Source organism: Phocoena phocoena, chromosome X, assembly GCF_963924675.1.
Source record: "Phocoena phocoena chromosome X, mPhoPho1.1, whole genome shotgun sequence".
NCBI lineage: Eukaryota > Metazoa > Chordata > Mammalia > Artiodactyla > Phocoenidae > Phocoena > Phocoena phocoena.
The window spans coordinates 64,100,271-64,113,687 of NC_089240.1; positions in this window are offsets into that span (position 1 = coordinate 64,100,271).

Here is a 13,417-nt window from a genome sequence, read left to right on the forward strand (position 1 = left end):
CCCTGGTCTCCCATTGTGTGTCCTAATTTCCTCTTATAAGGATACCAGTCATATTAGATAAGGGCCTACCCTAATGGCCCTACTTTAACTTAATCACCCCCTTAAAGGCCTTGTCTCCTGTACAGTCACACTCAGAGTTACTGGGGGTTAAGGCTTCAACATATGATTTTGTCCCTAATAGGGAGACAAAGCTAGTCATCTTTCTGGCGTTTACATGATTTTACTGAGACCGTTTCCATTATGTACTGTTGTGTAGCAGGGCCCATCTCTTTCCTATGGCAAGGACAAGAGTGTAATTCAGTATGGTTCTTACTCCTGCTGACTGCATTACAGGGTATATCTGATTTTGATCCATTCTTGGGATGAGGGCTAGCAGAGTTGCATCAATGCAAATTACTCTTTGCCCCTAGAGAACTTCCATATGTCTGAAGGTCCAAAAGTTTTCATAAGTGTGCCCTAGGTGAAGAGTCATTGCTCCATTGCTACTTAAGGCTGAATCTGTTTTAAAATAGTCAAGAGACCCTGTTGGGGATTAGGGTACAAGCCCTTTCCCAACATCAAGGCCTAGCATTGTCCAGCATTATTCATTGAATCTGCCTGGTTTAGTTCACTAAAGCCTCATCATCTTCCCAGGCTGATTCCCATTCTTTTCCTTTCTTCTGAAAGAGAATCCCTTCTAATTGGTCTGTCCTCACTAACACAACTTTTTCTTCTGATTGCCACTCATTAAAAGTGAATTGAGGGCTTCCCTGGTGGCGCAGTGGTTGGGAGTCCGCCTGCCAACGCAGGGGACGCGGGTTCGTGCCCCGGTCCGGGAGGATCCCACATGCCGCGGAGCGGCTGGGCCCGTGAGCCATGGTCACTGGGCCTGCGCGTCCGGAGCCTGTGCTCCGCAACGGGAGAGGCCACAACAGTGAGAGGCCCGTGTACCGCAAAAAAAAAAAATAAATAAAAAAAAAAAAAGTGAATTGAGTTTGCCCTTTGATGCTTAAACTGGCACCTATCTCTCCTACAGCTCTCTTCTATATCACGACCAATGTCTTCTATCTCATGGACCAATCTACCAGGCATGTTGTTGCCATTGCACACTAATTGCCTGATTTTGATTAGGATACATGTTTTGTACCCAAAAATGTTGGCTCCCACATACTAAAGTTATATGTGTAGTAGTCACACCTAGATGCAATTTACTCTGAGTATGCCATAAAGGCCTCCCCGGGCCCTCCTTGTCTCAAGGTAGGGTCATTTCCTGTGGGGATACAAGCCTACCAGAACATTTTCATCAACTCAGTAAGAAACCCTGTATTCATTACAGAAAGTCCCCTACATACGAACAATTTCCGTTCCAAGAGCATTGTTCATAAGTCCAATTTGTTTGTATGTCCAACAAAGTTAGCTTAGGTACCCAACTAACACAATAGGCTGTATAGTACTGTACTGTAATAGGTTTATAATACTTTTTACACAAATAATACATAAACACAAAAAATAAAACCTTTTTAATCTTACAGTACAGTACCTTGAAAAGTACAGTAGTCCAGTACAACAGCTGGCATACAAGGGCAGGCATCGAGTGAACAGGCAAGAAGAGTTACTGACTGGAGGAGGGAGAGGAGGTGGGAGATGGTAGAGCTGAAGGATCCTCAGCAATAGGAGACGGAGGGCAAGCTGCAGTTTCACTCACACCTGATGTTGATGGCACAGGTTCTGGTTGCTTGCTGGATTCAATTCTATCTACCCTCTTGAATAAACGATCCAGTGATGTCTGGGTAGTAGCTCTTTTTTTCTCGTCATCCTGGGCTTGAAATAAAGATACTGTACTACTGTCCTCTATACAGTACTGTACAATAAAGTACACAAAAGCACAACCACTTGTAGAAGATGCACACATGTGACAACGTATGCCAGACATGTGAATTATGTGATTTGACATGCAAACATACGTTCACATCTTTGAAAGTTCGCAACTTGAAGGTTCGTATGTAGGGGACTTACTGTAGTAGTCACTCTCCATTTTCCCTCCATCAGTCCCTGGAAACCACTAATCTACTTCCTGTTTTTTTGGATTTGCCTATTCTGAACTTTGATATAAATGTAATCGTATAATATGTGATCCGTTTTCAGTTGATTTTCATGTATATTGTAAGGAAAGATTTCGACTTTATTCTTTTTTTTCTTTTTGGCTGAGCTGTGTGTGGCATGCAGGATCTTAGTTCCCCAACCAGGGATCAAACCTGCAGCCCCTGCAGTGGAAGCATGGAGTCTTAACCACTGGACTGCCAGGGAAGTTCCTGACTTCATTCTTTTGCATTTTGTAGTTATCCAGTTATCTCAGCACCATTTGTTAAAAAGTATTTATTCCCCACTGAATTGTCTTGGTACCCTGTCAAAAATTAATTGACCATAAATGTAAGAGTATACTTTTGGACTCTCAATTCTGTTTCATTGTTGTATATGTCTATCCTTATGTCAGTTTTGATTACTGTAGTTTTTTAGTAAGTTTTGATATCAGGAAGTTTGAGTTCTTCTACTTTTTTCTTCTTTAGGATTATTTTGGCTTCTTGGAATCCCTTGCAATTCCTTATGAATTTTAAGATAAGCTTTTCCATTTCTGCAAAATAGGCCACTGAGATTTTGATATGGATTACATTGAATCTGCAGGTCACTTTGAGTAATGTTGACATCTTAACAATATTGTTTAACAATTCATGAACATGAGATCTTTTCGTTTATTTGTGTCTTTAATTTCTTTCAACAATGTTTTGTAGTTTTCATTGTACAAGTCTTGTACCTCCTTGGTTAAATTTATCCCTAAGTATTTTATTCATTTTGATACCACTGTAAATGGAATTGTTTTCTTAATTTCCTTTCAGAATGTTCATTGCTACTGTATAGGTATAGTAGTGATTTTCTGTGTTGATCTTTATTTTTTTCTTTAAAGTTTTTTGATGTGGACCATTTTAAAAGTCTTTATTGAATTTGTTACAATATTGCTTCTGTTTTTATGTCTTGGTGTTTTGGCCATGAGGCATGTGGGATCTTAGCTCCCTGACCAGAGATTAAACACGCACCCTATGCATTGGAAGGTGAAGTCTTAACCACTGGACCACCGGGGAAGTCCCTGAGTTGATCTTATATCCTGCAACTTTGCTGAATTTGTTTATTAGCACTAAAAGGTTTTTTTGTGTGTGTAACCTTTAGGATTTTCTATATATAAGATTATGTTATATGCATATAGAAATAATTTTACTTCTTCCTTTTCAATTTGAATGCCTTTTATTTTTATTTTATTTTATTTTTTAACATCTTTATTGGGGTATAATTGCTTTACAATGGTGTGTTAGTTTCTGCTTTATAACAAAGTGAATCAGTTATACATATACATATGTTCCCATATGTCTTCCCGCTTGCATCTCCCTCCCTCCCACTCTCCCTATCCCACCCCTCTAGGCTGTCACAAAGCACCAAGCTAATATCCCTGTGTCATGCGGCTGCTTCCCACTAGCTATCTACCTTACTACGTTTGTTAGTGTGTATATATCCATGACTCTCTCTCGCCCTGTCAAAGCTCACCCTTCCCCCTCCCCATATCCTCAAGTCCGTTCTCCAGTAGGTCTGCGTCTTTATTCCTGTCTTACCCCTAGGTTCTTCATGACATTTTTTTCCCTTAAATTCCATATATATGTGTTAGCATACGGTATTTGTCTTTTTCTTTCTGACTTACTTCACTCTGTATGACAGACTCTAGGTCTATCCATCTCATTACAAACAGCTCAATTTCGTTTCGTTTTAAGGCTGAGTAATATTCCATTGTATATATGTGCCACATCTTCTTTATCCATTCATCTGATGATGGACACTTAGGTTGTTTCCATCTCTGGGCTATTGTAAATAGAGCTGCAGTGAACATTTTGGTACATGACTCTTTTTGAATTTTGGTTTCCTCACGGTATATGCCCAGTAGTGGGATTGCTGGGTCATATGGTAATTCTATTTGTAGTTTTTTAAGGAACCTCCATACTATTCTCCATAGTGGCTGAACCAATTCACATTCCCACGAGCAGTGCAAGAGTGTTCCCTTTTCTCCACACCCTCTCCAGCATTTATTGTTTCTAGATTTTTTGATGATGGCCATCTTGACTGGTGTGAGATGATATCTCATTGTAGTTTTGATTTGCATTTCTCTAATGATTAATGATGTTGAGCATTCTTTCATGTGTTTGTTGGCATTCTGTATATCTTCTTTGGAGAAATGTCTATTTAGGTCTTCTGCCCATTTTTGGATTGGGTTGTTTGTTTTTTTGTTATTGAGCTGCATGAGCTGCTTATAAACTTTGGAGATTAATCCTTTGTCAGTTGCTTCATTTGCAAATATTTTCTCCCATTCTGAGGGTTCTCTTTTGGTCTTGTTTATGGTTTCCTTTGCTGTGCAAAAGTATTGAAGTTTCATTAGGTCCCATTTGTTTATTTTTGTTTTTATTTCCATGACTCTAGGAGGTGGGTCAGAAAGGATCTTGCTGTGATTTATGTCATAGAGTGTTCTGCCTATGTTTTCCTCTAAGAGTTTGATAGTTTCTGGCCTTACATTTAGATCTTTAATCCATTTTGAGCTTATTTTTGTATATGGTGTTAGGGAGTGATCTAATCTCATACTTTTACATGTACCTGTCCAGTTTTCCCAGCACCATTTATTGAAGAGGCTGTCCTTTCTCCACTGTACATTCCTGCCTCCTTTATCAAAGATAAGGTGTCCATATGTGCGTGGGTTTATCTCTGGGCTTTCTGTCCTGTTCCACTGATCTATCTTTCTGTTTTTGTGCCAGTACCATACTGTCTTGATTACTGTAGCTTTGTAGTATAGTCTGAAGTCAGGGAGCCTGATTCCTCCAGCTCCTTTTTTCGTTCTCAACATTGCTTTGGCTATTCGGGGTCTTTTGTGTTTCCATACAAATTGCGAAATTTTTGTTCTAGTTCTGTGAAAAATGCCACTGGTAGTTTGATAGGGATTGCATTGAATCTGTAGATTGCTTTGGGTAGTAGAGTCATTTTCACAATGTTGATTCTTCCCATCCAAGAACATGGTATATCTCTCCATCTATTTGTATCATCTTTAATTTCTTTCATCGGTGTCTTATAATTTTCTGCATACAGGTCTTTTGTCTCCTTAGGTAGGTTTATTCCTAGATATTTTATTCTTTTTGTTGCAGTGGTAAATGGGAGTGTTTTCTTGATTTCACTTTCAGATTTTTCATCATTAGTATATAGGAATGCCAGAGATTTCTGTGCATTAATTTTGTATCCTGCTACTTTACCAAATTAATTGATTACCTCTAGTAGTTTTCTGGTAGCATCTTTAGGATTCTCTATGTATAGTATCATGTCATCTGCAAACAGTGACAGCTTTACTTCTTCTTTTCCGATTTGGATTCCTTTTATTTCCTTTTCTTCTCTGATTGCTGTGGCTAAAACTTCCAAAACTATGTTGAATAAGAGTGGTGAGAATGGGCAACCTTGTCTTGTTCCTGATCTTAGTGGAAATGCTTTCAGTTTTTCACCATTGAGGATGATGTTTGCTGTGGGCTTGTCATATATGGCCTTTATTATGTTGAGGAAAGTTCCCTCTATGCCTACTTTCTGCAGGGTTTTTATCATAAATGGGTGTTGAATTTTGTCGAAAGCTTTCTCTGCATCTATTGAGATGATCATATGGTGTTTATTCTTCAGTTTGTTAATATGGTTTGTCACATTGATAGATTTGCGTAGACTGAAGAATCCTTGCATTCCTGGGATAAACCCCACTTGATCATGGTGTATGATCATTTTAATGTGCTGTTGGATTCTGTTTGCTAGTATTTTGTTGAGGATTTTTGCATCTATGTTCATCAGTGATATTGGCCTGTAGTTTTCTTTCTTTGTGACATCCTTGTCTGGTTTTGGTATCAAGGTGATGGTGGCCTCGTAGAAGGAATTTGGGAGTGTTCCTTCCTCTGCTATATTTTGGAAGAGTTTGAGAAGGATAGGTTTTAGCTCTTCTCTAAACGTTTGATAGAATTCACCTGTGAAGCCATCTGGTCCTGGGCTTTTGTTTGTTGGAACATTTTTAATCACAGTTTCAATTTCAGTGCTTGTGATTGGTCTGTTCATATTTTCTATTTCTTCCTGATTCAGTCTTGGCAGGTTGTGCATTTCTAAGAATTTGTCCATTTCTTCCAGATTGTCCATTTTATTGGCATAGAGTTGCTTGTAGTAATCTCTCATGATTTTTTTTATTTCTGCAGTGTCAGTTGTTACTTCTCCTTTTTCATTTCTAATTCTATTGATTTGAGTCTTCTCCCTTTTTTTCTTGATGAGTCTGGCTAGTGGTTTATCTATTTTGTTTATCTTCTCAAAGAACCAGCTTTTAGTTTTATTGATCTTTGCTATCGTTTCCTTCATTTCTTTTTCATTTTTTTCTGATCTGATTTTTATGATTTCTTTCCTTCTGCTAACTTTGGGGTTTTTTTGTTCTTCTTTCTCTAATTGCTTGAGGTGCAAGGTTAGGTTGTTTATTCGAGATGTTTCCTGCTTCTTAAGGTGGGCTTGTATTCCTATAAACTTCCCCCTTAGAACTGCTTTTGCTGCATCCCATAGGTTTTGGGTCATTGTGTCTCCACTGTCATTTGTTTCTAGGTATTTTTTTATTTCCTGTTTGATTTCTTCAGTGATCACTTCATTATTAAGTAGTGTATTGTTTAGCCTCCATGTGTTTGTATTTTTTACAAATCTTTTCCTGTAATTGATATCTAGTCTAATGGCGTTGTGGTCAGAAAAGATACTTGATACAATTTCAATTTTCTAAAATTTACCAAGGCTTGATTTGTGACCCAAGATATGATCTATCCTGGAGAATGTTCCATGAGCACATGAGAAAAATGTGTATTCTGTTGTTCTTGGATGGAGTGTCCTATAAATATCAATTAAGTCCGTCTTGTTTAATGTATCATTTAAAGCTTGTGTTTCCTTATTGATTTTCATTTTGGATGATCTGTCCATGGGTGAAAGTGGGGTGTTAAAGTCCCCTGCTTGAATGTGTTACTGTCGATCTCCCCTTTTATGGCTGTTAGTATTTGCCTTATGTATTGAGGTGCTCCTATGTTGGGTGCATAAATATTTACAATTGTTATATCTTCTTCTTGCATCGATCCCTTGATCATTATGTAGTGTCCTTCTTTGTCTCTTTTAATAGTCCTTATTTTAAAGTCTATTTTGTCTGATATGAGAATTGCTACTCCAGCTTTCTTTCGGTTTCCATTTGCATGGAATATCTTTTTCCATCCCCTTACTTTCAGTCTGTATGTGTCTCTAGGTCTGAAGTGGGTCTCTTGTAGACAGCATATATAAGGGTCTTGTTTTTGTATCCATTCAGCCAATCTGTGTCTTTTGGTGGGAGCATTTATTCTATTTACATTTAAGGTAATTATCAATATGTATGTTCCTATTCCCATTTTCTAAATTGTTTTGGGTTCGTTATTATAGGTCTTTTCCTTCTCTTGTGTTTCTTGTCTAGAGAAGTTCCTTTAGCATTTGTTGTAAAGCTGGTTTGGTGGTGCTGAACTCTCTCAGCTTTTGCTTGTCTGTAAAGGTTTTAATTTCTCCATCAAATCTGAATGAGATCCTTGCTGGGTAGAGTAATCTTGGTTGCAGGTTTTTCTCCTTCATCACTTTCAGTATGTCCTGCCACTCCCTTTTGGCTTGTAGGGTTTTTGCTGAGAGATCAGCTGTTAACCTTATGGGGATTCCCTTGTGTGTTATTTGTTGTTTTTCCCTTGCTGCTTTTAATATGCTTTCTTTGTATTTAATTTTTGACAGTTTGATTAATATGTGTCTTGGCGTATTTATCCTGTATGGGACTCTCTGTGCTTCCTGGACTTGATTAACTATTTCCTTTCCCATATTAGGGAAGTTTTCAACTATAATCTCTTCAAATATTTTCTCAGTCCCTTTCTTTCTTTCTTCTTCTTCTGGAACCCCTATAATTCGAATGTTGGTGCATTTAATGTTGTCCCAGAGGTCTCTGAGACTGTCCTCCGTTCTTTTCATTCTTTTTTCTTTATTCTGCTCTGCAGTAGTTATTTCCACTACTTTATCTTCCAGGTCACTTATCCGTTCTTCTGCCTCAGTTATTCTGCTATTGATCCCTTCTAGAGTATTTTTAATTTCATTTATTGCGTTGTTCATCGTTGCTTGTTTCATGTTTATTTCTTCTAGGTCCTTGTTAACTGTTTCTTGCATTTTGTCCATTCTATTTCTAAGATTTCGGATCATCCTTACTATCATTATTCTGAATTCTTTTTCAGGTAGACTGTCTATTTCCTCTTCATTTGTTAGGTGTGGTGCATTTTTATCTTGGTCCTTCATCTGCTGTGTGTTTTTTTGTCTTCTCATTTTGCTTATCTTACTGTGTTTGGGGTCTCCTTTTTGCAGGCTGCAGGTTCGTAGTTCCCGTTGTTTTTGATGTCTGTCTCCAGTGGCTAAGGTTGTTTCAGTGGGTTGTGTAGGCTTCCTGGTGGAGGGGACTAGTGCCTGTGTTGTGGTGGATGAGGCTGGATCTTGTCTCTCTAGTGGGCAGGTTCACGTCTGGTGGTGTGTTTTGGGGTGTCTGTGGCCTTATGATTTTAGGCCGCCTCTCTGCTAATGGGTGGGGTTGTGTTCCTGTTTTGCTAGTTGTTTGGCATAGGTTGTCCAGCACTGTGGCTTGCTGGTCGTTGAGTGAAGCTGGGTGCTGGTGTTAAGATGGAGGTCTCTGGGAGATTTCCGCCGTTTAATATTATGTGGAGCTGGGAGGTCTCTTGTTGACCAGTGTCCTGAAGTTGGCTCTCCTACCTCAGAGGCAGAGCCCTGACTCCTGGCTGGAGCACCAGGAGCCTTTCATCCACACGGCTCAGAATAAAAGGGAGAAAAAGTAGAGAGAATTAGTAGAAGTATGAGGAAAGAAAGAAGGAAAGGAGGAAAGGAAGGAAGGAAGAAAGAAGCAAAGAAGGAAAGAAAGGAGGGAGGATGGGAGGGAGGAAGGAAGGAAGGATGTAAAGAAGGAAAAAAGAAAGAAAGAAGATACAGTAAAAATAAAATAAAGTATAATATAGTTATTGAATTAAAAAATATTTAGAAAAGAAAAAAAAAAAGGGATGGATAGAACCTTAGGACAAATGTTGGAAGCAAAGCTATACAGAGAAAATCTTACACAGAAGCATACACATACACCCTCACAAAAAGAGGTAAAGGGGAAAAATCATAAATCTTGCTCTCAGAGACCACCTCCTCAATTTGGGGTGATTCGTTGTCTAAAGGAGGGAAGGAAGGAAGGAAAGAAACAAAGAAAGAATGAAGGTAAAGTATAATAAAGTTATTACAATTAAAATTAATTATTAAGAAAAAAAGTTTTTAAAAAAAACCATGGACGGATAGAGCCCTAGGACAAATGGTGGAAGCAAGATTATACAGACAAGATCTCACACAGAAGCATACACGTACACATTCACAAAAAGTGGAAAAGGGAAAAAAATCATAGATCTCGCTCCTAAAGTCCACCTCTTCAATTTGGGATCATTCCTTGTCTATTCAGGTATTCCACAGATGCAGGGTATATCAAGTTGATTGTGGAGCTTTAATCCGCTGCTTATGAGGCTGCTGGGAGAGTTTTCCCTTTCTCTTCTTTGTTCTCACAGCTCACAGGAGCTCAGCTTTGGATTTGGCCCTGCCTCTGCGTGTAGGTCGCTGGAGGGCGTCTGTTTTTTGCTCAGACAGGACGGGGTTAAAGGAGCCACTGATTTGGGGGCTCCGACTCACTCAGGCTGGGGGTGGAGGGGGGGGAGGGAGGGGCACTGCGTGTGGGGCGGGCCTCCGGCGGCAGAGGCCGGCGTGACATTGCTCCAGCCTGAGGCCCGCCGTGCGTTCTCCCGAGGAAGTTGTCCCTGGATCCCGGGAACTTGGCAGTGGCGGGCTGCACAGACTCCGCGGAAGAGGGGTGTGGAGAGTGACCTGTGCTCGCACACAGGCCCCTTGGTGGCAGCAGCAGCAGCCTTAGCGTCTCTCGCCCGTCTCTGGGGTCCGCGCTTTTAGCCGCGGCTTGCGCCCGTCTCTGGGGTTCGTGCTTTTAGCCGCGGCTTAAGCCCGTCTCTGGGGTTCGCGCTTTTAGCCGCGGCTCGCGCCAGTCTCTGGAGTTCCTTTAAGCAGCGCTCTTAAACCCCTCTCCTCGCGCACCAGGAAACAAAGAGGGAAGAAAAAGTCCCTTGCCTCTTCAGCAGGTGCAGACTTTTCCCCGGACTCCCTCCCGGCTAGCCGTGGTGTGCTAATCCCTTCGGGCTATGTTCAAGCCGCCAGCCCCAGTCCTCTCCCTGCGCTACGTCTGAAACCGAAACCCGATCCTCAGCTCGCAGCCCCGCCCGCCCCAGAGGGTGAGCAGACAAGCCTCTTGGGCTGGTGAGTGCCGGTTGGCACCGATCCTCTGTGCGGAAATCTCCCCGCTTTGCCCTCCGCACCCCTGTTGCTGTGCTCTCCTCCACGGTCCCGAATCTCCCCCCTCCGCCTCCCGCAGTCTCCGCCCGCGAAGGGGCTTCCTAGTGTGTGGAAACTTTTCCTCCTTCACAGCTCCCTCCCACTGGTGCAGGTGCCGTCCTTATTCTTTTGTCTCTGTTTTTTCTTTTTTTCTTTTGCCCGACCCAGGTACGTGGGGAGTTTCTTGCCTTTTGGGAGGTCTGAGATCTTCTGCCAGCCTTCAGTAGGTGTTCTGTAGGAGCTCTTCCACATGTAGATGTATTTCTGGTGTATCCGTGGGGAGGAAGGCAATCTCCGCGTCTTACTCTTCCACCATCTTCAAGCCGTCCTGAATGCCTTTTATTTCTTTTTTGCCAAATTCTTGTGGCTAGAATTTCCATTATAATGTTGAATAAAAGTGGTGAAAGCAGACATCTTTGTCTTGTTCCTGATCTTAGGGGGGGATAATTTCAGAATTTCATCATTGAGTATCATTATAAAATGTATACCTCTTCATCTCAACATGTTTTGTTTGAAGTCTATTTTGGCTGATAATAGTATACTCACTTCAGTTTTCTTAAGGTTGCTCTTTGCATGATATGTCTTTACTTTCAGCCTATTTTTATTTTTGAATCTAAACTGTCTCTCCTGTTACAGCATGTAGTTGGATATTATTTTATCCATTCTGACAATCTCTGCCTTTTGATTGTATTGATTAATTCATTCACAGTTAATATTATTATCGATGTATCAATACTTGGGTTTATGTCTGCCATTTTACTTTTTCTTTTCTGTATGTCTTATATCTTTCTTGTTCCTCCGTTCTCCCTTCCCTACTTTCTTTTGCATTAAGTTTTATAATATTATACTTTAATTATTGTTCACTATATTTTTGTGTTATTTTCTTATTGGTTACTTTAGACTCCAGGGCTTACCATATACATCTCAACTTACCAGAATCTACTTTAGATTCACACTGAATTCCAATGACATATAGAAATGTTACTCCTGTATAGCTCTATTCCCTCTTCCCCCTCTTTGTGCTATTATTGTTATATATATTACATCTAAATGTAACAAACCCAACAGTTCATTTTTACAATTGTTACTTTGTATAATTTTATGTCTTTTAAAGAACCTAAGAAAGAATAAATATATAGTCACAGAGTTTGTTATATTAACCTTCCTATTTATCATTTCTTCTTTTCTCATTGTTTTGTATAGATTCAACTTACTATCTTGTATCATCTCCTTATTCTGATATGGCTTTGCTCCCCCCTACCTCCCTTGTGCTCCAATTGCCAAATATATAATATTATTATATGTTATAGGTCCAACAGTACATTGTATACAAATTGTTTTGTACAATTGCTTTTATCAGTTAAGAAAGGAAAAAATATGCATTTATACATTTATAATTATATTATGAATTTTAATTGTGTATATTTATATTACATATAATTATAATTACCTTTACTGGTACTCTGTGTGTGGGGGGATTTGAATTACTGTCTGAGGTCACTTGTTTTCATACCAAAGAACTTTCTTTCACATTTCTTACTAAGCAGGGCTGCTAGCAACATATTCTCTCTTTCTTGTTTGTCTAGGAATGTATTTATTTCTCTGTTTTTTATCATGGTAAAATATATATAACATAAAACATGCCATTTTAATCATTTTAAGTGCACTGGCATTAATTATATTTACAGTGTTGTACAGCCAAGCCACTATTTCATTTTTTGTTATCCAAACAGAAACTCTAACCATTAAGCAATAATTCCCCATTCTCTCCCTCCAGACCCTGGTAACCTTATATCTTCTTTCTCTCTCTATGAATTTGCCTAATCTAGATATTTCATGTAAGTGAAATCATACAATATGTATCCTTTTGTGTCTGGCATAATTTTTCAAAGTTCATCCACATTTTAGCATGTGTCAGAACTTCATTCCTCTAAGGCTGAATGATATTCCACTGTATGTAAATAACAGTATCTGTTTATTCATTTATCTGATGATGGACACTTGGCTTGCTTCTACCTTTTGGCTATTGTGATACGGCTGCAGTGGGCATTAACATACAAGTATCTGTTTGAGTCCCTGTTTTCAATTTTTTGGACATACATGTAGGAGTGGAATTGCTGGATCATATGGTAATTCTATGTTTAGCTTTTTGTGGAGTTGGTAAACTTTTCACAGCAGCTGTACTATTTTACATTTTCAACAGCAATGTACAAGGGTTCCAATTTATCTACATCCTCGCTAACACTTGTAATTATATATATAATAGCCATCCTAATGGGTGTGAAGTGATATCTCATTGTAGTTTTGATTTGAATTTTCCTGATGACTGGATTTTGATCATCTTCTCTTGTGCTTATTGCCCATTTGTATATCTTCTTTGCAGAAATGTCTATTCTAGTTCTTTGCCCATTTTTAAATTGGGTTGTTTGTTTGCTATTCAGTTGTGGCAGTACTTATATAAACAATATTAAGCCCTTACCAGTTATATGATTTGCGAATATTTTCTCCTATTCTGTAGATAATATTTTTGCTTTTATTGTTAATATCTGTTGATGCACAAAAGCTTTTCAATTTGATGACATGCAACTTATGTAGTTTTGGTTATTGTTGCTTGTACTTTGGGTGTCATATCTAAGAATCCATTGCCAAATCCAAGGTCATGAATATTTCCCTCTATGTTTTCTTTTAAGAATTTTGTGGTTGTAGCTTTATGTTTAGGTCTTTGATCCATTTTGAGTTAACTTTTTTATATGGTTTGAGGTAAGTGTCCAACTTCATTCTTTTGCATGTGGATATCCAGTCATCCCAGTACCATCTGTTGAGAGGCTATTCTTTCCTCACTGAATGGACTTAGCACACTTATGAAAAATCAACCAGTCATAGA